The sequence below is a fragment of the Equus przewalskii genome, chromosome 17 (assembly GCF_037783145.1).
Source record: "Equus przewalskii isolate Varuska chromosome 17, EquPr2, whole genome shotgun sequence".
NCBI lineage: Eukaryota > Metazoa > Chordata > Mammalia > Perissodactyla > Equidae > Equus > Equus przewalskii.
Genome location: NC_091847.1, coordinates 80,467,938 through 80,493,504, shown reverse-complemented (window position 1 = coordinate 80,493,504; position 25,567 = coordinate 80,467,938). Strand labels below are relative to the sequence as shown.

General features: G+C 51.5%; 2 long non-coding RNA genes across 2 annotated transcripts in view; one reads left to right on the top strand and one right to left on the bottom strand.

Moving 5' to 3' along the window:
• The window catches only part of LOC103548910 (uncharacterized), a 140,706-nt gene extending 122,230 nt beyond the window's left edge, over window positions 1–18,476 (top strand). Inside the window, exons 4-6 of the long non-coding RNA XR_544391.2 lie at window positions 8,315–8,381; window positions 9,417–9,629; window positions 10,711–18,476. This is a non-coding gene — a long non-coding RNA (uncharacterized lncRNA). The remainder of the gene's footprint in view (window positions 1–8,314; window positions 8,382–9,416; window positions 9,630–10,710) is intronic.
• Window positions 1,009–10,447, bottom strand: LOC139076863 (uncharacterized). Its single transcript, XR_011528886.1, has 3 exons — window positions 10,141–10,447; window positions 6,019–9,671; window positions 1,009–3,200 (listed from the first exon to the last, which is right to left on the bottom strand). It is a non-coding gene; the product is annotated as an uncharacterized lncRNA (long non-coding RNA).
• Window positions 18,477–25,567: the final 7,091 nt, after the last annotated feature.

Here is a 25,567-nt window from a genome sequence, read left to right as displayed (position 1 = left end):
CTGTAGGGGCACATTCCTAGGAGCCAGCCCATCTTGGTTCAAATCCTGGTTCCTCACTTACCAGCTTTGTAATTTCGGGCAACACACCTAATCTCTCTACCTTAGTTTCCTCGTCCATAAGACGGGCGTTAAGTACAGCACCTCCCCTGGAGGGGCACTGTGAGGAACGAAGGAGTCAGCACGTGGGGAGCACTTCTCAGGGTGCTGGCACAATATGAAGTGGGACCTATTTTTATTACCAAAGTTCTTGATTTCAACTGAACGTCTCTCCCTACCTCACATGGATCCTGACAACAGCCAGTGTCCTGCATCTGAGTTGAACACATTTGTGGATATCTGCTCCTTATGATCAAAGACAGCTTAACTCGAACACCTTATGGGTACGTTCCACATTTTTTAACACAAAAAATGCCATATTTTCTTTTGAATTTTGTAAATTTAGTATCAAAAGAGAAACAGTGTTGCCGTTTCTCGTGGGAACAGAAATAGGCAGAGAGAGAGGAGGCCTTCGAAGTGTGTGTGCACGGTCCACACAAGTTGTTTCTAACCGGACAAACGGTGGGGGCCCTGCGCCCTCCCTTTGGGGCCACCACGTGGCCACCATGCTCTCCTTCAGTCTTCTTACTCTTTCTGTGCACAACAAACGCTCAGCTTTGCTTCCCTCCACCGTTTTGGCTCTCGTGTTCCCCACAGCTTGCAGCCTTCTCTCCTCTACCTCCTGACAAAAGTGGGCTCCCTGTGGCATTAAGCCACACCCAATAGCACTCTCCCTGTGTGATTTTGTCCCGAGTGTTTTTGCTAGTGCTGGCAGCAAAGTTCCATTTTCATACACTGAGAACAAGCCCATGGAGGTGTCCCACAGTGCTAACACTGTCTCAGAACCTACTTTGTCTTTTGCACACGGGGAAGGGAGACCCCAGCGTGAGAGTGCTGAGGCCTGTGGCTGCCCTTCTGGCCTACTGGCCATGTTGGTTTCTTAAGACTGCCTAGCAAAGTACCACACACTGGGGAGCTTCACCCAAGTTTATTGTGTCAAGTTCTGGAGACTAGAAGTCTGGTTCAAGATGTGGGTTCCTTCTTCGGCCTGCGAGGGCTTGAAGGAGAACCCATGCCGGGCCTTTCTCCCGGCTTCCGTGCCTGCTGGAATCTGTGGCCTTCCTTGGCTTCTGCTCCATCTCCTGATCTCTGTCTTCATTTTCACATGGCGTCTCCCTGTGTGTGTGTGTCTGTGTCCTCTTCTTATAAGGCCACCAGTAATACTGGATTAGAACCCACCTTAAAGGTCTAGTTTTAACTCGATTGCCTCTGTGAAGATCCCATATCCAAATTAGGTCACGTTCTGAGGAACTGAGGGTTAAGACTCCAACATACCTTATTTTGTTGACACAATTCACCCCGTACGCTGATACACTTGAGAAGTGAACACTGACTTGGCTCTTGGGGTCGACAGGTTGGTGATTGGCCTTAATGCTGGTTTGCTGTTAATGGGGTGTTTGTGAAGCAAGCCTGGTGGCTATAAAAACTGTGACTCAGACCCTTGCACTTGACGCCCTCTTTGCTCTTGCAGCTTCACCCTCTCCCGGTGTTTCTGCTCGGGCGCCTCCTCCTCAGAACCCTCCACTGGGCCTCCGAGTGCTGGCTTGTCCTGCGACTGCACCTTGACTCCTTTTCCCCTCCATCCACACCCGGTCTTTTGGGAATCTCACCCAGTTCTGTGGCTCTAAGTAGCCTCATTAGCCTAAAACACATCTCTGTATCCTCAGCCCTGACCCTCCCCTGACAACCACCTTGTGCGCCCAGGCCTATGCTGCCACCTGCTCCTATCCACGTGTATGTTTAATAGGCATCTCCAACTTGCAGTGTCCAGAACTGAAATCTGGATTTTCTCCCATAAGCGTGCTCCTTCCCTGGTGTTTTCTCAGTAAATGGCGCCTCCGTGGCTCACGTCAAATCCTGGGAATCCTCCTTGATCTCTGGCTCTTCCTCACCTCCCTCCTCAGTTCAATCCAGCTGCAGGTCCTGCTGACTCGTTCTCTAAGATCTCGTGGCACCTGTGCGCCTCTGACCGTCCCATGGCTCCCACGGCGGTCCGGGCCACCAGCATCCGTCGCCCACATGGCCACGTTAGCCTCCTGTGTGGTCTTCCTCCCTCTACTCTTGTTGCCCCAAAACTACCCTTCCTGGCGGTGGGCAGGCACGTAGGCCAGTTCTCGTTCCTGCCTTTGCTTTAAATTCTCCACAGGCTCCTCGTTGCACTGAGGAGAAAATACAAGCTCTTCACTCCAACCAAAGAGGCCCCGAGTGCTCAGGGCTCTGCCCACCGCTGTCCTGTGCCTTGTGTGAAGCCGTGCAAGTCCACTCGTGCCAGGAGCAGGGCTCTCCCCAGCTCTGCCTTCTTTATAGAAAGCTCTTCTTTCAGGTGTTCAGTGGGCTTAACTCCTTGTCATTTAGGTCTCAGCTCAAGTGTACTTCCCAGAGAGACCTGCCTTCCGCTCAGCATAAAGCAGACCCCCCTCCTTTCTTTCCTACCGTTGGCATCCCGGTTCATTCACACTGAGCACCCACCACCGACCGCTGTCTCTTCATTCGTTTGCCATCTGTCTCTCTCACAAGACCAGAAGCCGTGTAAGACCAGGTGCACTGTCCTGCTCGTTCAGTCTGGGGCCTCAGGGCCTGAAGCCCTGCCTTGCACAACTTAAGCAGTGTGTGTTTGTTGAATGAATGAAAGAAGAGTTCCCAAGCAAGAAAAGTGGACGGAGGCTCCAGCAAGAAAAGTGGACGGAGGCTCCAGTCAGAGTGTGCATGCTGTGTCAGGCAGGGAGCATCCTTCAGCACAGGATTCACTCTGATCCCCATAAAATCCTTGAAGTTAGCTGTTGTCCCATTTGACAGATGAGGAAACTGAGGCTTTGACAGACTAAACAAGGGGATCAACACAGTAGTGCATGAATTGCGGGGCTGACATTTTGGGTGGTTTCCACAGACTTCTACTGTGACGCGAGCTGGAGGTATAATAGTCACCTTACTTCCAACATTGTGGAAACCAGAGTGTAAGCAAGTTGTTGAAAAGTCTTAGGAACGTTGTTTGGTTCTGGCTCAACCAGAGAAGACAGTCTTTTGACATAATCTTGCTACAGCAGGAAAAGTTAATTGAAGGATTAGAGATTTCTACAGCAGAGGCCATGCTCATGGCAGATGATCTGAAATAGAAGAAATTCCAAATTTTAATGAAAGAAGGAAAGTTATCAAAAGGAAAAAAAGCAGTGGAACATTTTATTCTTCTGGTTTCGGATTCATGACCAAGAGGTGCATCGTCACTCATGAATGGGGGTGGGAACAGAGGGGACGTGAATGGTTTTCTGAGATGTTCTGTGCCTTGTATAGCACTGCTGGGCATAGCTCCATGCAGGGTCCTCAAGGATGTTTGTTGAATGAATGAATGAATGAATGAGGAGAATTAAAGTATGCAGGTCTATGTAGATACTCTTTCCCTCCTCCATGTGCCCTTTACTGTGTGCAGAGGTGGGGACAAGAGACTTCATGTGGCTGGGTGGCTGGACACCAGTCCAGAGACTTCACCAGGGCACAGGCAAGCCCCAGCACTCAAGTGTGTGACCATCCGCTGCTCCCTGCTGCCCTCCCCACCCTCTCCCTGCACATCTGTCCTTTCCTGACCGCAGGGGAGCGAGGACTGGCTGGGTTACCCTGAAAAGATGGCTGACTCTCTCCTATTGCACTCTGGTGACCCAGCGCCTGCCTTTTCTTGGTTGTAGTTATGTTTTGGGAGAGCATGATTTAATCCATGATGTATTGCATTCCTGGTGATAACGAGCTATAAAAAAATGGGTGCTATCGTAATTTATTTCAATAAATTTCAAATTACTATATAGAAATACTAGGAATAATCTCATGAATAAAAGAAATAAAAAAGGAATTTATGAGATCTTTACATTCCCTAAGGAAATTATTCAAGTACCAGAAGAAGAAACTAAATTTAGATAAAGGAAAATCGAGGAGTTTAAGGAAGAGCTGTTGATTTCCAAGATCTGAAATTACCTCCTGGAATGCCATGCAAAGTGGGAAGGGTGCAGCTGACAGAGAACCAGTATCTGAACCAATACACCCATTTTCAGATAAGATTCTCCAGGTCAAAACAAATCAGTGACTCAATTTACGAAAGACATAAAAGATAATGGGACAAGATCCCTGATCATCCAGCAGAAAGCTCAGGGGATATTCCACCTCTCGATTAGATGTGGAGGTGCCAGGACAGATGACCCAAAGACACACTTTAATGGAGAGTTGTGCTAATGTTGGAGTCACAGACCAGCTTCCCCAGGCAACACGCAGTGCGGTGGAGATTTGCACGCAGGTGATTTGCGGGAGTGAGGGAAGCAGGATGGGGCAGAGGAGAAACCCACCCGTGATGGACAGAGGCCTCAGGCCTGGAGCTCTGGAGCTCAGATGGCCCTTCAGAGATGTCCCAGTTGGAGGCCAGGGAGTGGGGCCCTTGCATCCCTCTATTGACCAATTAATTAGATGGGGCTGCTGCCAGGGAGGGGCACGTTCTAGAGCACTTCCTGGGGAGAGACCCAGCTGTGAGCCACCCACAGCTAATATTTTGGCTGCTGGGGGATTGGTGGCTCAGTCCTGAAGGTGGAGAGGTCTCCCAGAGCACGGCAGTCCCTGATCTACTGGAACCAGCACTGGAGGTTAGAAAAGAAAGAAGATGGTGCAATGTGTGTGAGCATGTGTATGTATGCATGCGTGTGAGAGTGTGCATGTATGTGTGTATATGTATGTGCATGTGTGCATGTGTGTGAGTGTATATGTATGTGAGTATGTGTGTGAGTGTGTATATGCATGCATGTGTGTATGTATGTGTGTATATGTGTGTGCATGTGTGTATAAGTGTATGTATGCATGTGGTGTGAGTGGGTATGTGTGTGAGGGTGTTATGTATGCATATGTATGCGTATGTATGTGTGTGAGTGTGTGTATGTATGCATATGTGTGAGTGTGTATGTGTGTGTGTATGTGTGTGTGAGTGTGTGTGTATATGTACGTGTGTGTGTAGTCAATGAAATGCCCAGAGACCAGCAAAAGACAAACACATCGCCTACCCTGGGAACTGTAGATGTGACTGCTGACCCTGGAAATGTGGACACAGGAATGCAAAATATTGAACAATCAATTTGCAAACACCTGGAGGATCACAGGCTTCTAGATGGTAGCCAGCAGTTTCGCGAAGAGGAGGTATTGTCAGAACAATTTACTTTCCTTTTAAGACAGAGGGGCCTTCATCGGAAGCATTTGTTCAGCGTCTGCGCGCCAGGGAGCCCGTTGGAGGTGGGGACGCGTATTCAGCGTCAGGCTTGATCTCAGCCTCACGCTCGATCTGCGCCTTGACTTCAGCTAGAGTCTGGTTCTGCTCCTGTGATCCTTTCCTTTCACAGGTCAAGCAAACGTGAGCTCCACACGGCAGGAGGGGGTAGCGCAAGACTGGAGCTAAGCTCAGAATAATCACTAAAGCCTTTTGAAGTTGGGAAAAAGTGATTGAATGTGAAATTATTTTAAAGGTGGAAAAGGGTAACCTTTAGCTCAGGTCAAATGAGGTGAACTTTCCGTGCTCTGCACCCTCACGCCTGGCTGTCCCGGCACACGGAACTGCAGTGGGATCAGCAGGTGCGCTGGCCCAGGCCGTCTGGAACGGCCACCGAACGCCCTCCTTTGAGAGGGGCTCCAGGTGAGCTGCTGGAAGTGCACACTCAGATACTGAGTCGCACGCAAGCATCCAGGTCAGACGCACAGGCTAAAAGTAATGCCCTTTTAGGGTCAAAGAGTCACATGGACGTTCCCAGATATCGGTGCCGGGTATTATAACCTTGACTTTTAGACACAGACAACATTTCAGGTCAAGCTGACACAAACTCATCCTAGCATCCAGGCATTCAGACCTTGCACACGTGTGGGCCGAACACAAAGCAGCTGAAAAATTCCACAACGATAAACACTCACACAGTCTTCAAGGCAAGGTCCTGGGAGATGAGACCCTTAAGCATAGTTAAGGGGATGTCCCAGCTCTGCAGGTGGGCAGGACACCAGGAAAGCCCTGCCAGCCAATCAGAAGTCCACATCAGAGAAGTCAGCAGCTGTACTGGGGACCTGGCCTCAGCAAGACAGAACCCCAACCCCGAGAAACCTCAGTTTGGGGGACATTGAAAAGATGCCTCATATCGGTACACAGGGGGATAAGGTGGTGGCAGCCTGGGTCCCAGGAGAAGCCACATGCAGCGCCAACGGCGGGAGTTCAGATGGGGACTCTAACATCCCTTCTCGTCCTCGGTGTTTGAACTTCTCTGTGGCTGGGCGCTGTGCTGGGCACTGGGACACAGTGCAGGCAAGACGGACGCCATCTTCGTCCCTGTGGAGCAGACAGTTTCCAGAGAATCCCTGCTGACTACCCTGATGGGTCATTGGAATTCTGGGCCCCTGGATTGTGGTGGAGTTTGGGGAATGACTGAACCTATGAGGGCAGGCGTGTGTAGGATGGGTGCCGGCAGTTGGTAGCGAGTCAGTCCAGCACCCAGGGACAGGAGCCGGAAGAGAACTTCACAATCCAGCTGATGTCCTGGGATGTGTTGTCGGCCTGAAGAGGGCAAAAGGCATTCGAATGTTTGCCAAATTCACCAGCTGCAGGAAGGTCCCTGTCCTCCATAGCAGTCAGGAGCACCCGATACAGTTGCCCACGTCCTCTTCTTGCCCGTTCTGCCCTCCTGGTTTCAGTGTCACCGTATGGGCCTCCTCCTTTGTGCCTGCCTTAACTGGTTATTCCTTCTCAGGCTCCTTGCTGGCTCCTTCTAGGCTGCTCAACCCGTAAATGTAGGTGTGCCCAGGTCTCTGTCCTGGGCTCCCATCTCTGCTAATCACTGTCCTTGGGTGGCCACATTCTGTCCAACGCTTACGTCATCTTCATGCCAGTGACCCCCAAACTACTCCTCCAGTGCTGACCCCTCCCCAGGCCCCCAGGCCCATGTGGCAAGCAATAGGATATATTGGAGAATATGAGGAAGCCATTTGGTATAAACCTAATTCAGCCTGACCTTGTCTTTCCAAAAGGGCCTGACCGTGGCTGTTGAGCATGCATTGTGTATCTGCTTTAGATATTCCCTATGGCAAGAACAAAGGCCCTTGAGATAAAGGTGCAACTTCCCTCCCCCTCCCAACATTGGCATCTCCTTAAGGATTAAGCATCTTTCCTTAGGCTAGGAACTGATTGCTGCGCTCACCTGTGACCGCCCAGCTCCAGACAACAGACTTGCCTCCTGCTGTGTCCATCAAGCGCTGTGCTGACAGGGCAATCTTGTGACCATTGTGGGAGGGACATTTCAATCATATGTGAAACACCCTGTTTGGGGGTATATAATCACTCTGTGGACCCCACTTCTTCGGTACCCTTTCTTCCTTTGGGAAGAAAGGCCCTGGGCCATGGTCCTCAGATTTCAGCTCAGAATAAACTCACCCAAATTTTCATTTATAGATTGGTTATGGATTATTTTCGTCGACACCTTCCACGCCCTTGCCTCTCCCTGTCCTAACAGACATCGCAGACTCCCACTGCCCTGCCCTCAGGCCTGCCCCTCCTCTTGTCTCTTCCACTTTGGTCCATCCATTTACTGAACAAATGTCTCGGTGTCACCCTAGATTCCTCTGTATCTCCCACAGCCAGGTCATCCCAAGTCCTGTCATGTCTTCCCCTAAGACATAGTCCTCTTCACCTCCATTGCTATAACCTCGGTCCGGCTACGTCACTGCAGGGCCTTCTTAGCTGATGCCCTTCTTCCACATGTGCCCTTAATAACCTCTCTATGCCCGTCAGCCAGGGGGAGTCATCTAAGCATTAATCAGATTATGTTATTCTCTGTTGTTTTAAAAAATGATGATAGCTTGCTTAGTGCATTTAGCATATAATCTAAGTTCTCCTGGTTTAACAGCCCTCCATGCTCTCTCCTTCCCCTCCTCTCCTTCCCCAGGGGCTCCAGACCCCGTCTTCTTTCTGTCTGAGACGCCCACATCCCAGCCTCGGGGCTCTCGCACTGCTCTTCCCTCCGTCCTCACATGGCTCCTCTACGCGACGTCCAGACCTCGGTCTGCATGTCTCTTCCACGAAGCTTCCATGGCCATCAGCCTAAAGGGACCCCAGGGGTACTCTCTATCATAGGCCATTTTAAATGGTCTGGATATTGCTTACTGCTAGCTGGTATTTTTCTTATTTATTTACTGATTTATTTCTTTGTGGTTTGTCTTCACCCAGTGGAATGCAAACGCCGAGAGAGTGGGGACAGTGCATCCTCTGAGCCTGAAACAAGGCCTGTTATAAGGTAGGCATTCAACCAATATCTGAGGGGTGAATGAGCCTGTGAATGCCGGAGGGCAGTGTGACACTGCCTGTCAGGTGTGCACCGGAGCCCTTAAGTGAGGGAGTCTATCAGTTGGCTGTTGCTGTGTAAGGAGTCACTCCAACACTTAGTGACTTAAAACAACAAGCACTTCTTATTGCTCACAAGTCTACGGGTCAGCTGGGCAGTTCTGCTGACTTGGGCCAGCTCTGGTTGATCTTGGTTTGGCTCACTCATGCATCTGTGTTCAGCTGGCAGGTTGGCCGAAGGCCACTTGGTCTAGGACGGCCTCCCTCCGAAGTCCGACAGCTGTTTTGCTGTCAGCAAGGGTGACGGGGGATTGGGCCACGTCTCTTCCGTCTAAGTGTGCAGCTTGGTCAGTTGGTAATCACAGCGTCCGAGAGGAAGAGCGGAAGAGCTCGAAGCCTCCTGAGCCTGAGGCTTAGAACTGGCAGCCATCACTCACATCGTATTCTCTCACCAGAGTGAGTCACAAGCCCAACCCAGATTTAAAGGGCAGGGCGGGGAAATTAACTCCACTTATTGATGGGAGGAGATGCAAAGTCACGTTGCAAAGGTGTGTCTGCAGGGAAAGTGAAGGCCTGGGGGCAGTTTGCAATCCCGCTACGAAAGGGGGATTGCTCATTGCCACAGTCCCTTTCCAGGCGAGGGCATAAAGAGCGTGTGCAAGGCCTAGAAGTGCCTTTCCCTCAGTCCACAGCCCTCGAGTTGGTCGTAAGATCCAGCACATCCTTGGACACACAGCTGCGGTGACTGGGGAGTGGCAGGAATGGACCCCTGGGAACACTGCTGTCCACAGAGCTGAGCAGACTTGTCTGTGGCCAGAGGGAGCCGCAGGACCCCCAGTGCCTCCTGACCCCCGCATGCCCCCAAGCACCCCCCGACTCCACCTCGCATGCCGGGCTGAGCCCAAAGGCAGCAGCATCGGCTCCCAACCTGCGGGCATCTGGTGAAAACCATGTTAAATCGAAGGGCTCTTTTTTTTTTTTGGAACAGAATTCAAATGATTCAGAATGAAGAGCTTGCGCTGCGGGTGTCTTAGAGAACTCCTTAAAAAGTGAGGAATGCTGGGCGCCGGGCCTCGTGCGTGCCTGGGAGCAGCGCAGCGCTTCTGCATCCCGAGAAATTCAAGGCTACAGCGAAAGGAGAAAGTGTTCGTTCCAACAGAGAAGCTCTTCTACTTTTCAAAAGATGCACAGGTCGTCCTGGGTATGTAAAGTCATTCACGACATCCAGATGATGGGGAACTTTCTGTGGAAACACAGAATTCAGAGGCTACCGCGGGGGTTAACAGCCTGTCCCGGGGCCTCATGGAGTGGGATGGAGCGCCCTACCCGGCCCGGGTCCTGCCCCACTGCCGTCCCGGCCAAGTCCTTCCTCCACACTTGGCTGCAGACAGTGGCCTGTGGCTGCAGTGTATCCACTTCCGGCAGCCGAGAGTGGACGGAGCCATTTGGCCTCACAAACGCTTAGGTCAGTAAAGTGTCCTTTGGAGTCATTTGAACTGAGTGTTTCTTTTCTCCAACCATTTCCCTCAGCAGCCGCCCTCCACAGCATAAAATATCCAAATTCCTTCCAAATTTCATCTATTAGAAAAATACTCTGAGGCCCCAGCTATACGAGGACTCACTGGGAGCCCCATTCCCGTCCCTACCCCGAGCAGCTCGGGTCCAAAACAGATGGCAGTGACTCAGCACTGTGGCGCTCTGTGCCTACTCACTCGTGCGGTTGGCCAGCCTCGGGGCCGCCTGCAATCCGGCATAGAAAGAAAGATCCGACGACTCCATTCCACCATGTTTGAAACTTTCCCTGCTTCCCACGGACGCGTTCCTGAGGGCACCAGTCGTGGACGCAGAGCTCGGCGGGGTCCGCGTCGGGTCCCACCAGGCGGAGGGTCCTGTGGGGGAAGCAGCAGAGACTGGGCGTCCTCGGGCCTCCACTCGGGATTCCTGGCTCTCCACCCCCAGCAGTGGGACGTGCCCGACTTCACCACAGAAGGAAACAGATTGTGAGCTGGGAGGGCCAGAGAGGAAACCGGACGCGTGTCTGGGATGATCAGAAACAGGAAAAGGTCACGTGGTCAGGGCCCCTCGTCTTCCTCTCTGGCGGGAGGTGCGTAGAGCGCAGCAGAGACAACCTGTGTCTGTGTCAGACGACAAGGCTCAGGGTGGATGCACGTGGAGGGTGAAGGCTCCTGGTGTCCTTGCTAGAGCAAGGAGGGGCTTTCACGAGGAGGGCCAGGGGCCAGTGTGGACAGGGGATTACAACTGCTTCCTATTTCTCTGCACAGGGAGAGCCTACTTCCCTGCCACGATGGAGGCTCAGGGGCTGATCACTGGACAGAAGGACACCGGCCCTGGAGATCGGGAGTCTCCTGACACCACTGAAAAGGGACAAGAGTATTTGGTACTCTGGAGTAACTAAAAGATGCCCCGGCTTCCCGGCAGGGGAGCAAGAATAAGGTCTCATTTTGTTGGGTGCCTGCGTCTCCACCAGCTCCATCAAAGCTTGCCGGCTTTCCCTTCATGCCCTGCACCCTTTCACCAAAGCAGGTGCCCTCATCCCCAAGGGGTATCACACCCGGCCCCCACAGCCCAGTGCTCGGGCCTCCGGGGCTCCGAGCTGAGCCACCACTCTCCCTGGCTCCACGGCCTGGCTGGCCGCTGCCCCAGCACCACCGCCCCTCAGTTGCACAGGCCTTCACAGCCGGCCAGGTTTTGGCCAAAAGAAGAGGAGCCCCTCTCCCGCTGCATCACGTCCAGCCGGGGTCCCACAGCACGGTGCCTGAGCCCCGGGGACCACAGGCTTTACCTAGACAGCCCTTCATTTCACACTTTGTACCCTTTCTCTCTCTGCACAGACGGCAGCTGAGGTGGAGAGGTCAAATATCTGCTACCAGCTTGAGTCAGAACCAGGGTTTCCCTGAGATTTGGGGGACTGTTGCTAAGTTGGGTTCACATTCCAGGTCTGTCCCTCACAGCGTGGCCTTGTCAGGGGCCCTCCCTCCCTCCCGTAAGACACATTTGGGGTGCCTCCCTTCTCCCTTTCCTCCTCCTCTGTCAGTGTGTCCCTGTGAGTGAACCCCAATGATACGCAGAAATCCTGTATTTCCTAAAGGCCCCTCAGCCCCCTGGGGAAATCAGTTGAAGGAAATGACAGCAGGCACGGGGTTTGCCTAGTGTCACCTGCAGCCACATCCAGACCTCGCTCCAGGCCAGCGGAAATGGTGGTAAGTCTGCTGTTTCTGTTTGCTGGTGTGTAAGTGGCTTCCCGGTGTCCAGTCACTGCAGCACAGGGCCACCAGGGCAGGCTCAGGCAGGATGCCGGCCACACGACATGTCCTGCGGGAGGCAACACAGGGCTGGGAAGAGGAGGGGCAGCTGAGGGCGAGCACTGGCGAGATCTCACCCAGACAGGAGTCTAAGAGCACGGCCTGAAAAGGTTGCAGATCCAGGGGTCCAGGAATGGCGCCGAGATCAGAGCACACCGGAGAGTACTGCGATCAAGTGAATGGTGTTTGAGGGTGAATGTCCCAGACGCCTACAGTTGTTCATGACATACCTGCCCGGGCCAGATTGTGTTCACCCTGCCGATGGGCCAGGCTGGCGTACGGGACCAGGCAGCGTGAGGTGCCCCAGACAGGCGCTAGCCAGTCATTAGCCCTCCCAGTGCTTACAGGACTATTTATACACATAAAGAGACTCAATGGCTGTAATTTAACATCCCAACTAAAGCACGCTGCCTGGATTGGGAATCGAGAGTTTTCCATGGAGATTGGTTCTTTTGAATCTCGGCAGCACACACAGAGGACCCCTCCCTCCTGTTGGTGGAGGTAGATGGCAATCTGGGCGCTTTCTTGTTGAAGTAAAGACAATAGTTTCTCAGTTTTCTCAAATCTCATTCTCCTTCCCACAGGGAGAGTTCCTTGATTTCTGCTTGTCTCTGTCTGTTGTTGTCCACTGAGGCCTCTAATACCTCATTAATGTCACCCTCAGCTCCCGTCCTGTCCCTTCCCGTGTCGTGTGTGACGATGTGGTTGCTTAGAGGAACTGTGATGGTGGCAGCTCCTGTACTTATGGGGTGAGGTTGACGTGGGCGGCCTGCAGATCATGAGCTGAAGGTCGTTATCTCTATTTCTAGCTCCACAGCTGAGCGGCAGCATCACAGCCAACCAGCTGATCAACTGTCCGCTTAGCCATTGGACTGGCACCTCCTGTGTCAGTCCATGCGGACTTGGCCTTGCGGACCCTTAGACACATAGCTCGTGTGCCCGCTGGAGATCCAGAAGGCACACCCATGACGCAGTCAGCAATCCCGTAAGTGCTCACAGCTCAGCAACTCTGAACAGAGGAGGAGAGGGGACGAGAGTGTCCCAGCAGTTCTGCCTCTCCCTGCAGGCAGGGTGAATGGAAGACGGCATTGCACGTGTCCAGGGCCGTGCTGGGGACCAGTGGCACCGATGTGGCTCCTCAGGGGCCCTGGGCGCCAGCGCTGGGATTAGGAAGGGCGCTCACATGGCTTTGAGAGTGAGTACCTCCCAGATGGAGTGCTCTTGGTGTCTCCGTTCTCTGCCTGGTCCCAGCACCTGTTGTCCCATTATTCCGACACACAAGCTCTCTGTTCCATCTCCAGCTCTATCTTCTCTCTTTCTTTTTTACTAGTATTATTTTACTCCCTCCTGGCCATTTCTCCGTTCTTTCCCTTTTGTTCTTTTCCTTTCCCTTGTTGCCCGTCTGTCTCTAACTCCATTTGGTGCCGCTCAGTGATGGGTGCAGGTGATGCTAGATCCTAATGCAGGCGATGCTAGATCCTAATGCAGGCTGGTGTCCAGAGGTCAAGGGGTGGGTGCGAGCAATGACAGTGACCTGCTTTGGCATTGGTGGTTTTAACACTGTGATAACAGTAATACTGATATGTAGCAGAGCCCATATGTCTGGATCTGGCTTCTAAGAAGCCCAAGTTCTTTTTACGTAAGAACTTTTGTGAAGAGGAGTAAGATGACTGAAGTTATGTGGAAAAATTAACTTCAATGAAGGAGGTTGATAAGTTTGACATTCTTGGCCAGTTAACGGTTCCAAACATCTTCCCTTTGGGACAAAAGTGCCTCTTTTTTCTCCGTCCTGGTCTCTACTGACCGTTCTCCACTTTATCTCCAGCACGTAGAACAGGGCTGGGGACACACAAATTTGTGAAATAAATGAATGGAGAGTTTTAGGAGTTAAGAGATGTATGAAAATGAGGAAGAGGCTGAGGCACAAATAATCTCAGAATGAGGCAAAATTATTAACAAATCGGCGGTGAAGTTCCGAATGGAAGCTATGAGGGGCTGGCCCGGTGGCACAGTGAGTGAGTTTGTGCATCCTGCTTCCGAGGCCCAGGGTTTGCCGGTTCAGATCCCAGTCGTGGACCTATACACACTGCTTGTCAAGCCATGCTGTGGCAGGCGTCCCACATACAAAGTAGAGAAAGATGGGCATGGATGTTAGCTCAGGGCCAATCTTCCTCAAAGAAAAAAGAAAGGATGCTATGATATTCTCAACATCCTCGACCTCTGAAGTCATAATTGGCACATAAACTTGGTCTCATCGTGGACCCATGGTTGGCCTCAGTCCCTTTGTAAAATGAATGAGAAACAATTTAGAAGATCTTTCTGCTTAAATCTGCCATTTCCTTCCCAGTGTGAGGTTTGGGTGGTCCCGTTGGAAATGGCTCCATTAGGCTTTGATTTTGAGTCGGTTGCTTTTCTTCCCACTTCTGTCTCCACCTGGTGCCTGGATGGCCCTTGGCCCCGGCCTCAGGGAACAGGCAGTGTGGGCATCAGTCAGACAAAGCCTTGCCGGGAGCTTTGGGAGCAGCAGTGAATTTCTCATCCACGTTCTCACAGTTGAAGCCTGTGTTTTCTCAGTTTTGTTCTGTATTACTATTGGCTCCAAACATTTAATATGTGGATCGTCCCTTTGGTGACTGTTTCCCGCTTTCACAGGCATAGTGACTTATGAAAGAAGGAAAATCGGCTGAGCAGCTATAGATTAAGTGGCCTGAGAGTGAGAGTCTGCGCGTCTCATCCCCACCCCGCTTTCCGCTGGCCCTGTGGGCACAGAATTTGCCTGGTACCGTCCAGGTGCTCAGGAGATGACCACGCTCTCCTTTTCTTCCAGAAGGAGGAAGCTGTCTTCAGGTGCTGAGGTCTGATTTCCTACAAGGAGCTGAGGGTTACCTTGGAACCATCTGGGAGATCTTCACCTGCGTTTTCTGCTTAATGTTATTCAACATTTTTCCTTTTCCACCCGCTCACTTTCTTCCCCTCCCTCTTGGCAGTTACACGGACTGAGTTTTCTGAGCTGGAAGTGGTGATAGGGTAGTGGCAGCAAAGACACAGAGAGGGGTATGTGACGTGGAATAAAACATAACCTATCTTGAGGCCTCTGATCCAATTGCCGCGGGAGTAACGGCAGCAGCAGGCAATTGCTGGAGGTAATCTGGGCGGATCTTCATCTGTCAGAACGGGGGCTGCAAACTGGCAGGCTGGGAGTCAAATTTAGTCACAAACACAATAGGTACCCCAGCAAAATGCTTGAAAGTGATTTTTCTAGGTGGAGCCTGGGAGAGGTTCTCACCACTCCCCATCGTCTCGTCCTGGACATGGAACACACGATCCGTACTCTGATGTCAGTTGAAACTCCTTCATGAAGGTTCTCCCACCAAAAGAAGGCCCGTGCCATCTCATCCTGGGCCCCCTTGTTCTTCATCTTGGCATGGCCCAGAGCAGCTGAGGCCATTGTCATAAGTCTGATGACCACGTCTGCAGACATAAGTAAAAGATTAGCATCCTGACTGACTAGTAGAAATTGGCTGACTCCATGTTTCAGAGCCTCTCCTTCTACTTTCCCTACCATGTTAGATATGTGACAAACCAAACTCTCTCTGTGTCAGGCGTCATCGCCGTGCTCTGCTGGAACCCTCCGGGCGCTCAGTGTGCAAAGGAGATAAGCCAGGGACGTGACGCTCATTAACGTTCGCTCCTCAGTGTCCTTGTATTCTTAGCTCCTTTTTTCTTGCCCATTTCCTTGGCCTTTTATCGTAAATTCCCTGTGTTGTTTCTACACTACTCCTGGCATGATGGCCCACTGCATTCGTTCCTTTATTAGCTCAACTTTGTAAGGAAAATGATGCCTGAGTACCATTCAGTGGTTCTTCTCTGCCAGCTTTTGGACACTCAACTTACTGCCCCATCACATTTCAATACCTTTACCCATCATCCTTTTGCCCTTTCCAAGTAGCTCTTCTCTTTTCTGGCCCCTAGTTCATCACTGTACAGAGTTCAGTGGCTAGTCTGGTGTCAGAGATTTGCCCTCCCCAGCGTGGCACCACCTCCTCTTAACTCCTGCCTGAGAATGTGGAACCCAGCGCTGGGAAGGCTCAGGAAGGGCACTAGATTCTCTCTGAAGGACATCACAGAGCAGTTTCCACAGTGGCTGGGTGGGAGCTTGGGTTTCAAGACCACTTTAGTGTACTTCAGCTTTTTTTTTTTAATTTTAACGCAATAAGTTTATGGGGAGTGCTCTCGGGATCAACACTGTTGAGGGACTAGATAAAACAGGATTGAGCAGAGTGAGACGCTGAATGGCAACGCAGTCACAGCATTTTCCTACCGCTTTTTACAGGGCCACCCTGGAGCTGGAATGGATTTTCAGAGATACCTCGAATCAGGGCACAAGGGCTGAGTCTTTATACGCCACGTGGACCAGTATTACTAATTGATGTAGGATGGCCCCACAAGGGAGGCATCACCTGGTCATATTCCAGCCTTTAGATTCTGAAAACATGTTAAAGGATGTGTTTGGCCATTTGTAGTACAAATGGGTTTGCATACAGGCGCAAAGGGGCAAACCCAAAGCCCTCAGGGTCTGATGCCCCAAGAAGGTTTCTTATGATTATTGCCTTGAAGACGTTGTCTGTGGATGACACTAGTACCCGCACTTCCTAGTAACAGGGCATTTGTCTCAGCCAGAAGTGAGGGGACCAAGGGAAACACAGCATGCCGGCAGGTAAGACGGAACCCCAGAGAGGATGCCAGGGCTGGCGGTGGGGTGTGGAGGAGACCGCACCCGCAATGCCCTCTCGGGATGGAACCTACTCCATTTGTAGTTTTCTGCCCTGGGCCTGAAGTGAGCCTCGTTTGATCTCCGGCTTCTGCTGAGGGTCTGCGTCTCCTCTCAGCTCACCATGCGTATCTCTCAAGCTGTTTGCTTGCTCGGGGGCCTTGCTGCTGGTTTTAACCTTTTATCTTTCTTTGTGATGGTTGTTTTGAGTTTACAACTAATCAAATATTCCATGGGCACCCTGGGGTTTGACCGGTCAGTGAGGAGCCAGACACAATTGAAAGCCGATTTCCCACTTTCTAGACTCACAGAGGGATTTGAAGGATGGGGGGAGCTCCTCACACATGGAGTGTGAACTGTGAGCAAGAGCAACTTGAAACCCAGGCAGCCTTCAGCTCGGGGATTCTGTTAATCAGCCGGGTTCGGGCACAGTGATCGATGAGCAGGTGGAAGCAACCAGGAGGGCGTTGCTGATGCCACGAGGGTGGGGCAGGCAGCAGGAGCCAGCCAAGCAGGGGTGAAGCAAGGAAGGAGAGGTTATTGTAGCCCTTCCCTCCTTACAGTGGCGACTTTTTGGCTGATCAAAGTACTTTGCGTGGTTCCTGGAGGGAAGTGTCGTTTGTATCACACACTAGATCGTCAGCTCGCGTTACTGAGCCCGGGCTGTTCAAATGCCATTGATTCTCCCCCAGGCCTCCCAGGGGAGGCTGTAGGCAGAAATTTCAAGGAGCCTTTGCCAATTATTTCCTTTCTATCTCCATATTGATGGCTGACCCACAGTGATTGTGGGAGTCAGGTGCTATGAACATAGTTTCCTTTATTTCACTCATGCTTGTTAAGACAGATAGGGTTTTTGTTAAGATTCTTTTTCTTTGGCCTCTGCAGCTGCCATTTGTGTTTTTGACCTGAGAATGATGTGACAGACCAGAGAGAGGGTGACCGAGGTTTCTTTGCATTTATTTGAGCCTTTTTCACTCTGATTACTGGGGTTAGCTAGGATGTATAACATACACATATTCCAAGGCCTCAGTGGTGAAAGCAGGTGTAGGACTCTGAGCTTCATTGTTTAAAAAGTGTATAATTTAGGGTCCTTTTATTGCAAGGTACAGATATTAACCTGGAAACTCACAAGGGAAAAATGCAATTAAGTGAAGGATATGTAGTAGTCATTTAGTAAAAGCCAAAGCTGAAGACCAAGTATAGGAGAGTGCTGGAACCCGAGAACTTAAGTAGCAGGAAGTAATGGACAGTCTCTTCAGGGAAGTACTAGTGTTTTCTCTTCAATTTATGTCCCTGTTCTGTTCAGGATTAAAATTCCCTTGAAAATCTGGTGGACCCAGCTTGGGCCCTATACCCAGCTCTTGGCTGGGTGAGGGTGAGAAGCCTTAACTGATAGTCCTTCTAAAACTGTCCACAGCAAGGGAAGAGAGCAAAGTGCAGCAGCAGCAGAGTGACGAGGTCGGGACAGGCTAAATCAGCAGCTGCTCATCACAGCTGAAAGGGCCCGGGCTCCCTAGAAAGAGATGTCTAGCGCCCCAGTCTTACACTGGTTCTTGTCATTATTACAAAGTGGCAGGGGAGCCTGCTATGGACTGAATGTTTGTGGCCCCCCCCCCCATTCTTATGTTGAAGCCCTAAGCCCAACACGATGGTTTTTGGAGGTGAGGCCTTTGGGAGGTAATTAGGGTTAGATGAGGCCATGTGGGTGGGACCTCACAAGGGGATGAATGCCCTTATAAAACAAAGATTGGAAATGAGATCTTTCTCTCCCCCTACGTGTACACATCGACGAAAGGCCACGTGAGGACATAAGGAGAAGATGGCCATCTGAAACCGGGAAGAGAGGTCTCAATGACTCCGAATCCACCAGCACCGTGATCTTGGACTTCCCAGCCTCCTTGGAAGGGTCCCTGGACTCTCCCAGAACTGTGAGAAGTAAATGTTTGTTGTTTAAGCCTCTCAGTCTGTGGCATTTCATTAGAGCAGCCTTAACCGACTGTGACAGAGCCTCTCTCTCCTTTCCCCAAAGCAGCCAGATGGACTCCATGTTGCCTCCTTTGGAAGGAAGACGAACCCCAGTTATCCTTCTGCACAGCAAACTGATCACTGAGAACAATCAGGTTTGCAGATTCCACCCCGGCTGAGAGGAGAGCCTACGTGGGGTACAGGGTTGGCAAAGACTCTAGCTTCCCAGGCTTTGAAGATTTTTCTTGAGTGGCTAGAAACACCAGAGGAGAAGGTGATGCCTCTCCCACACCCCTGTTTCTCAGCCCCTCTGATAAAATCACTCCCTTCAGCTGCAGACAGGCTCTATCAAGTCTTAGCAGGCCTCGTGTGTATTATTTATTTGATTAAAAAAATTGTGTCATTTGGTTTTAAGGAGCCTCTGGGAATGAGCATAATTAAGCATAGATTAAAATGTCTGAAAGACTGAAAACCACCATAATGATATAGTGAAATGAACACAAGAAGCTTAAAAACATTCTCACATTGTCATTCCACCAAAGCATCCCAATTTACAATGAAACCCTAAAAACTGAGGCTCACTGGGGATGATCAGACTGGGATTTCAGCTGTGGAACACAGGCAGCGACACCAACAATTGGGGAGGAGGAATTTGGAAAAGGGCTCCTCCGTGCCATCAACTGAGGCATAAAGTGCTTCAGTCAGATTCGAAGGAAGAAGACTGGAAGAGGAGGTAAAAAAGAAAGAGGAGGAGGAGGAAGAAGATAAGGAGGAGAAGAAGGAAGAAAAGAAGGGGCGGAGGAGGAAGACGGGGAGGAGGACCCCCTGAGACACTGTAACAAACACGGCAGGAGAGCGCACACCAATGTCTGGACTCTTGCTGTGAGCCAGGCTACGTTCTGGGTGAGCGAGTAAGACAAACTGTTGAGTGTGGAGGTATTTTAAAGAAGCGATTGAGATACTTATGTAGAGTAAGACATTCTGTGAAGGAAACGCACCGTGTACGGGACAGAGAGTTACAGGGTGGCCCTCAGCTTGGGTGGTCGGGTGACTTCTCTCTGTCATGGTGACTTTGAGGTGGGTGAAGAGATGAAAGCAGCCTTGTGAAGATGGCTGGGAGAGGCTCCCCCGCAGATGGAGTAGCGATGGTGAAGGCTGGGAAGTGGGGCAGGATGACGGCTGGTTATCTTTCCTGGAGCTCTGGGGAGAGAAGCAGGGACGTGCGAGCCAGGGGGTCGGCGAGCGCTCTTCTAGACGGCTGCTGAGGCCCCCCCATCAGTCAGGTGCTTTTGGCTGCAAGTAACAGAAAACCTATGTAATGGCTGGTTGACAACGTAAGTTAAGGAGTTTTTATCAAAAGGTAAATCTGAAAGTCAGCAGTTCCATGGCTGGCGCAGCAGGTCAGTGACGAGGCCAAGTTCCGGTGCTTTTCTTTCCACGTTTTTATCCTTAGTGTGTCAGCGGCGAATTCCCTCATGGTTGCAAGAGAGATGCAACCGCTCCCAGCTGCGTGCTCACATAGCTGCAGATGAGGAGGAAGGAGGGTGCAACCCAAACATTTTCTTTGTGGATGGCTCTCCTTCTAACTGAGAGGAAACTTGGCCGGAATCCACCAGCAGATTCCCTCTCACCACCCTCGAACAGGACAGACAGGATGGCCACCCGGTCTAGGAGAGACGGCGGGACTGGAGGGCGTCACTCAGTGTGGCCCTCGTGGGCCCGGCACAGCGGCTGTCCAGGAGGTGGCATTTGGGACACGCTTGCCCAGATGTTCTTACAAGAAGAAACTCAAGGGATCACTGAAGTAGGGAGGATGTTGCTTCAGGCTCGTGTGGAGGAAGGGGGCCAGAGTGGTCTTGGTCGGGGTTTGGGGGAGCAGGAGGCGAGGGCTGCCAGAGCACCGGAGAGGACACACAGGCTGAGCGTCCTTAGTGCTTGAGATGGAGATGGGGAGAGAGAGCGTGCGGGGAGGAGGTGCACGTGGCCGCAGGCTCTGGGCAGATGCGCGGGTGCACATCCCAGCCGACCCAGTGGCCGGGCGCGACCCTGGACCTCCTCATCTATGACATGGCAGGTGACAGTACCTGTCTCGTAGGTCTCAGGACAAATGAGCACTTGGCGTGTGTGGCGCACACAGAAGAGTGCTGCCACACAGCCGGGCGAGGCTGGAGGAGGGCTAAGAGCTGGTCGCTCTGCACCGCTCACCTCTTCTGTGTCGGGTTAGCCTACGTTTATTTGCAGATCTGACATCAGCTCCACGGGTCACAAAGGGTCTCCATGTGCGCCGCTCACTGGCTCCTCGTCACCCTGTCACCCTGTGGCCATGAGCCCGAGAAACCCGTGGTGGTGCCAGACCCACGGACGGTCCCTGGGCTGGCTGGGCAGCAGCAGCAGCCTCTTTGATGCTCCTGCGGTCAGGGGTGTCCCGGCGCTGCCTCGGTCGCTTCTCACTTCTCACGGTTCCTGGGGGGTCGGGGTGGGGGGTGAGGAGAGAGATGGGAACGGACGAGAGCGGCCTTTTGGTTTCTTTCCTTACCTACAGGAGCGTTTACTCCTGCTGCAATCTGGGCTTCTGGGGGAGAGCTGAACTCTGTTTTACGAGAGGATTTTTTTTTCTTTCTCTTTTTTTCTTTTCCCATCAACACTTGTCAGGGATTCAAGGCAAAGAGGCTGGCAAAGGCCTGGGCTTCTGCACCAGCTCAGGCAAAGGATGGGTCTAAACAGGGAACAGAGCGAGGCTTTGTTCCAACACTGCCGAGTGGGAAAGTAGGTCAGGAAGAAAACGCAGGTTTGACAGAACTGGGGATTGAACTTGTCACCTCGGAGCCCATTGGCGTAGAAAGTGAACAGCCAGCAAGGGACCGGGAGTCACTGAAGTCGGCCTCCCGGGCAGGGCAGACCCACGCTGTGAAAGCCGCCTGCGCCTGTCCCTGCCTCCTTCCAGGCCCAGCGCCGCCAACCCCTCCCCCACTGGCAGCCCGGACCCTGGGAAAGCAAAGCCGGGGAGGAGTGGAGGCGGCGGGAGCAGCTGAGACTCTCTCTGGAGAGAATGCCAGGCGGCAGCTTCCCAGCCACCAGCTGCATTTGCAGGACTGGGAATTGAGACAAACCCTCTTAGAGACGAGGCTCTAATTACAACCAACGCCACCTTCTAGGAAACTCCTTGGGTGAACGGCTACCAGCAGAGAAAAGCTTTCTCCTCACCACCCTCCTGGTTAGTGCTGTGGCCAGCGGTTCCAGCTGTAGCCTGGGAAGAGAAAAACACCTCTCTCAACGCTCCCCAACCCTGGTAATTCTCCCACTTTCCCCCAGAGTCAAGCACTGAGTTATTTCGGATGAAGGGTGCTTTCTCCCCGACTCTTAGGATGTTTCGTTTTGGAAGTGTTCCAGATTTCTTGCTCTGGACACTGTCGTTGTCTAACGTACCCCTCGGACATTTCAATCGCAGTAAGAGCGACCTCAGACCTGTCGTTTCAGACCTGCCTGTCGCACCACCGGATGCTCCTTCGTCGAGTTCTTCCGGCGTGTGCCTGGATCTGAAAGAAGCTTGCAGCTGAAGACCTCACACTGCATGCCTCCCACTCACTCCTGGACTTTCTTCCGTAATTAATGACTTTTTCCCCCTCTGTGAAGGGGGATAGCACTGGGAATAACACGACTTATTTATAATGGAAACACTCCTGGACTGGATCCACAGACTCGGGTTCCACTCCCACCAGCTGTTCATCTTGTGACTTTAGGCGATTTACCAAATTCCTCGCCTTTGGATTCCTCAGCTGTAAAGTGGGGATAACGTCATTAGAGCAGAGCTGTAGTGTTCCAGCCACACGTCCCTGAGGTTCACCCGTGGAAGCACCTTTCCCAGCCATGGCACCTGGAGGGGGCTTCATCCCGTGTCTGCTTCCTTCCTCCCTCATCGTCGATGAAACAGAAAGACTTTCTGGAGGAAGAGTTCAGCGTTAGATATACATAAGACTGGTCAAAAAAGAAAATGGAGCAGGCAATAGGCTGTCTTGACATCCAGCCTTGCAGCATCCAGTACAGGAGCCATTAGCCACACGTGGCTGTTTAAATTCAAATCAGCTGAAGTTAACGCACTTCCTCAGTCATGCCAGTCACGACTCCAGCACTCAGGGGCCACATGTGGCTAGTGGCTATCATGTGGACAATGCAGATACAGAACATTTCCATCAATACAGAAAGTTCTACTGGACAACGTTGAGAGAATTTTTGTAGAAATTACTTGACCATAGTGACAAGAACAAGTTTCTTAAGGCAAAACTGAGATTTTCTTTAGCTTTGGAGTGTACCATTTTCTTTCATGATGTTGCCTTTAAGACACACAGTACTTATTTTAAACCACAACCAAGAAACACACTCTACATAGGCGTGCTCACATCTTCCTTTCCGCTTGCCCTGAACCTGTGCACGTGTTTCCCTGAGCAGGAACACAATGCGTCCCATCGGGCTCGTGAGGGAGAAAGGCCCGCAGTGCAACTCAGGTGTGAACCGGCTCCCGGGACCTGTGTGGCTCTGTGCCTGGGATGCGAGGAGGAGCTCACACCACTGTCTGTGATGTCCTGTGAGATGGGAGAGGAGGCTACCCTTAAGCAGGTAGGGGCGCTTGCTTCTGCCTGCCTTCCAAGAGCCGAGTTAGAAAGATGATTTTCATTTTTTTGATGGAGTGAAGGAGGTTGACGTTACTGCTGGTGGTGGTGTGAGTAAAGAAGTTGGAAAGAAGGAGCCTCATTAAGAAAAATGAGTGTTGTGAAACTAGAAAGAGGGACATTTTCTTTCTTGGGATTTCTTTTAAATCCCAAGGTGCTCGGTGTCTGGCTTTTGATATTAGCGGAAGGACACTTGGTGGTCATTTCCATGGTGTGGCTGGCGCCCCAAGGGCGCCTATCGGCTTCCATGACACCCCTTCCAGGGCGGTGAGCATAAGCTTATCCAATTGCCCCGACTGTCTGCGATCCAAATAGAGCAGAAGAAGTTTCCCAGAGGGATTAAAATGCACACCTGAGTGACTCCAGCCAACTCCAGCCTGCAGAGAAGCAAGTGTCAGGGGCCTGGGGTGGAGGAGCATGAAGTAAGTCAGGGTTAATTCCGCATGTCAACGACGTCTGAATTAGTCATTTGCGCATCCTGTGCCAGGTACTTTTGACTGCAGATTGTTACAGGCTCTTCTGGGGCACTGTCGTCACCCAGTTCCTCAGCCATCTTTTAAAAGCATGCCTTGTCCTCTAGTTTCAAGCACAGGGATTGCTGACACAGGGCTCTGTGTCAAGAGCAGGCTGGAAGATGCCTTTTAGGAGCACCAAAGTGTGGCCCGGCTGAGGGAGCGTGGAGCAGCCACTTAGCACTTCATTCCCATTTGGGCTGAGTAATCGGAAGGAGAAGAAGAGAGATTAAAAGCAAGGAGTGCGAAAAGCATCCAAGGGTTTGGAGGAGGGTGGCAAGGAGGAGGAGGTGTCGCAGAAGACCCAGGATTTGGTTTCCCTAAGTCATTGGAGCCCTTTCTTTTGTCTTTAAATGATATTTCCAATGGGAGGCATATGTGAAAAAAAGAAAAAGGGGAAAAAATCTCAAAAAAGCTCTATTGACTTGAGCAAGCGGGGAACGTTGCAGAAGGAGGCTGGCACCTATTCAGGGAAGTCAGAACGTGGACCTCGCTAGGCGGGTCTCCTATGTTAGGGGCTGTTTCTCACATCTCGGTCTAGTGTGAAGTGAGTGTCACAAAATATGCCAAGCAGTTTCTGGATCTCGAGGCTGCTTGGCTGGCATTTTATTTAGCTTGTGACATTTTTGACTGTCCTTATTCTGGTGAGCATCGGTACTGCCCAGATCCACAGTTGCCACTGAATTTAAACTCGTGTTCAGATCCCCCTTTGTTCTAATTGCCACTTCACAGCCACCAAGCCTGACCAGGTTGAAATAGCTGAGTGTGTGTTCCAGACACGTCTCTGCATCTCTGAAGGTAGAGCCTCACAAAGAGTTGTGGGCATGTTTATTCTAGGCTCCCACGCAAGGCTAGAGGCAAACATTTCAGGAGCAGGAATTGAGAAGTAGCCACATGCCAACTGTGCTTAGGGGCTCTAGAATTTAACCTTTTACTTCTGGTTGAACCTAACTTGGAAGTCATTTAAAGTAGAGGTCACAAACTCAAATGCCTACAGGAACCCAGGTAGATGCAAATGAGTGAAGTGGGTTGGGAGTAAGGCAGTAGGGAGTGGTGAGGACTGTGGCAAACTGGAGAGAACATGACCGGTGTAAGAGAAAAGCTGGTACTCAGCTTCAGCAGATTGGCGTCATGCAGGAACGCCAATGCAGCGTCTTCAGACTTGCCAGTTTTTGTGAAGTCTCTTGATTTTTAATATTGGCTCAAAGTGAATGGTCTGGCCAAGCAAAAAGCATCCATGGGCCAGATTCAGCCAGTGGGACACCAGTTTGCAAACCATGATTTGAAATCATCTGTGGCAAGGCTGGTTGTGTACACTGATTTGCAAAAGTAATTATTTTCATAGATCCCATGATCCGGAAATCACCCCTAAATGGCACTAGTCTCAAATAAAGTCAACAGGGGTGAACTCCACGCTCCTTCCGTGTGCAGCCATTTTGCTAAGTGGCTCTTACCAGCCCTAGGCTGTTGGGCTCCTCACCTGTCCAGGCGTGGTCTCGTCCTTCTTGGGGCCTGGGAATTGTGCTCTCACTCTTCTCCCAGCTAATTGCTTTAATGCATCCTGAATGTATGGAGACCGCCACCCCGACCACTAGGTCATCATTTATTCACAGGCCTGCAGTCCCTTAAGCGGCCTCCTGCTGGCCCTCACGCTGCAGGGGATTAATGCAGTCTGGTTGGTGAGTCGAAAAGAAAGATGACATCATTTCATGTCAGGAATGAGGATGTGTGTTTGTGTAGGCAGGGGTCGTGGAGTGCAAAGAGAGGAAGACCGAGGCCACTTCTCTTATGAGGTGGCACGGCGGCCCCCACCCTCCTTGTCTTCTGCTTTCAATCCAATCTGGCTTCTCCCAAGTGAGTTATTAATATGGGACACAGCCTGGCTTCCTCCCTTCTGTCTC